Raw genomic sequence first — 2,362 nt, forward strand, 5'->3', positions numbered from 1 at the left:
AGGCTTGTCTCAGTAGCTCTACTGTGCAATTGAGGGAGCCTGGCAAAGCAAGCTATTCCTCCTCCCTTCCTCCCGAAGGGAGGAGCTTCAAATAACGGAAAAAATAGAGGCTTTGCTCTGTAGCTTCTATGTGATTGAGCAAGCCTTCCAAAGGAAGCAGTGATGCAGAAGGAAGCAAGGAAGAGGGAGAAGGAAACAGACAAGAGCCAGTTGCTCAGGGGCCTGATAGGAGCCCTCAGGGGGCCTGGTTCAGCCCCCGGGCCGCATGTTTGACACCTCTGATCTAGTTCTACTGAGTTTCAGTTCCAGGAGAGATTTAAAATGAATATCAGGAGAAACTTCTGAACAATGAGAAGACTTTGGTGCTGGAGCCAACGGCCTAAGAAGGCGTTGGACACTCTGTCACAGGAGATCTTTCAGTGGAGGTTGGAAAGCCGTCTCTCAGAGATGCCCCAGCTCTCCATTGGATAGCTTTGCTCGCAGACAACTTCTGGAGATGTCTGTTATCCCCACTTTCCACAGCGTTTCTCAAAGTAAGCCGCTCTGATTCCCGAAGCCTTGCAGTGGGTTGGGTTGGCAGAAATGGCCATCAGCCAGAGAACCCTAGGAGTATTGTGGCTGAGTGGGAAGTGGAGAATGGTCCCCCCGCACTTCGTCAAATGCAGCATATGAACATATGAAGCTGCCTTCTACTGAAGCAGACCCCCCTGGGTCCATCAAAGTCAGTCTTGTCTACTCAGACTGGCAGCGGCTCTCCAGGGTCTCAAGCTGAGGTTTTTCACACCTAGGACGGGACAGTGGCTCAGTGGTAGAGCATCTGCTTGGAAAGCAGAAGGTCCCAGGTTCAATCCCTGGCATCTCCAAAAAAAGGGTCCAGGCAAATAGGTGTGAAAAACCTCAGCTTGAGACCCTGGAGAGCAGGGGAGGGACGGTGGCTCAGTGGTAGAGCATCTGTTTGGGAAGCAGAAGGTCCCAGGTTCAGTCCCCGGCATCTCCAAAAAAGGGTCCAGGCAAATAGGTGTGAAAAGCCTCAGCTTGAGACCCTGGAGAGCCGCTGCCAGTCTGAGAAGACAAGACTGACTTTGATGGACCAAAGGTCTGATTCACTATAAGGCAGCTTCATATGTTCATATTTGCCTGGAGCCTTTTAGTTGGAGATGCTGGGGATTGAACCTGGGACCTTCTGCTTACCAAGCAGATGCTCTACCCCTGAGCCACCATCCCTCCCCAAACAATGAGCATCTCCTCGTGTTCTTGGATTGGATGATATTTGCACAGAGCTGAAACTCCTCTATTATTTTTTTTGCCATCATCCCCAAACGTTCCCATTGGATGCAAACCTCAAAGCCGTAGGTTGCTCCTCCCCTATTTTCTGTCTCCAATTAACATGGCTTTTAAGTCTTGGATGCCCAATTGGCTCTTCGGGGAAACCCATGGTGCTTCTGCTGCTAGGGAAAACATGACAAAAGAGATCTATTTTTTTTAATCCGCCTTCAGAGAGGGAAAGACCTAGACGGATTCTTCACTAGCCTTATGCCGCTCTCCCTCTCCTCTTCCCTGCGGGGCTTCTGTCGGATTTCGCACTCTCTGCCCTGGGGCTCCAAATCGCTCCACCTCTTTTGTGCAGCAAACAAGATCCTCTAAAAACTAGTTTCTGTTTGCCACACAAAAAAGGCATAGCTAGTTGCAGCCCCGGGCAGATAGCGTGAAATCCAACAGAAGTCCCATGGAGAAGAGTGGCATAAGGCCAGTGGGAAATCGGTCCCAAACTCTTGTCGAATGGGCCAGTGGGGTTCTTTGCAGGAGTGGAGTTGGAGTGAGGGTTGTGTTGCTGTCACAGTCTTGGCTTCTTATTTTCCGAGGTTCTTATTTCTTTTCAATCTTCATGCTTTCCGCAAGGAGACTCCCAAGAGGGTTGAATTGCTCCTGAACGTATTTTGGAAGGAACAGCAGCGCACTTTCAGTTTTTGGTTCGGGGTGTGAGTCTTGTGGACCTGTTCTGCTAACGTGGGGGTCCCACCTCTCCATGCTGGGACCTTCCCTTCTCGCAAGACTTCTCTTGACCAGGGAAAGTGGCAACCTGAGTGGAATGGGTCAACAGGAGGCAGCCCTCTCTCTAGCCAAGACATTTCTGGTTGGTTGGCTGGTTGGTTTCTTGAAGACTGAGTTGCCTTCATCGAAGTGATCTGATTTCCCCTCTTCCCCTTCATTTGTGGGGTGGCTCCAAAGCTGCCGGACTCTTTCTGAATAATCCTCAGGTCAAATTCCACCCATTAAACCAACATTTTGTTAATATTTCTACAGTGTAGTCCGGTGATTTTTTGTTGTTGTTGATGATGAACTTTCTTGCTGTGCTTTGTGG

General features: G+C 49.8%; 1 non-coding gene across 1 annotated transcript; it reads left to right on the forward strand.

The window, feature by feature from the left end:
• Nucleotides 1–792: 792 nt before the first annotated feature.
• On the forward strand, nt 793–863 carry TRNAS-GGA (transfer RNA serine (anticodon GGA)). The gene has a single exon. It is a non-coding gene; the product is annotated as a tRNA-Ser (tRNA).
• Nucleotides 864–2,362: the final 1,499 nt, after the last annotated feature.

Source organism: Heteronotia binoei, chromosome 11 (assembly GCF_032191835.1).
Source record: "Heteronotia binoei isolate CCM8104 ecotype False Entrance Well chromosome 11, APGP_CSIRO_Hbin_v1, whole genome shotgun sequence".
Classification (NCBI taxonomy): Eukaryota; Metazoa; Chordata; class Lepidosauria; order Squamata; family Gekkonidae; genus Heteronotia; species Heteronotia binoei.